Source organism: Rhinopithecus bieti, unplaced genomic scaffold (genome assembly GCF_001698545.2).
Source record: "Rhinopithecus bieti isolate Rb0 unplaced genomic scaffold, ASM169854v2 scaffold_83738, whole genome shotgun sequence".
Lineage (NCBI taxonomy): Eukaryota > Metazoa > Chordata > Mammalia > Primates > Cercopithecidae > Rhinopithecus > Rhinopithecus bieti.
Genome location: NW_016830652.1, coordinates 61,853 through 62,085, shown reverse-complemented (window position 1 = coordinate 62,085; position 233 = coordinate 61,853).

The window sequence follows — 233 nt, the reverse complement described above, 5'->3', positions numbered from 1 at the left end:
AAAAAAAAAAAAAAACCATGTTTTTTTAAAGTGAGAGCCCTTTTAAATCATGAGTAGGAAATATTTTAATAATATAAACATTCACAGTAAGAGTTCATACAACTTGTAATTTGAAAATTCCATAGGTATTTGCTAAATATCAGGTGGAACAATTTTCAACAAGGGAAATTATATGCAGTTGAAGAGTGTGTTGTTTGGATTATAATTAACTGGTAACTGTCAGGAGTGAAAAT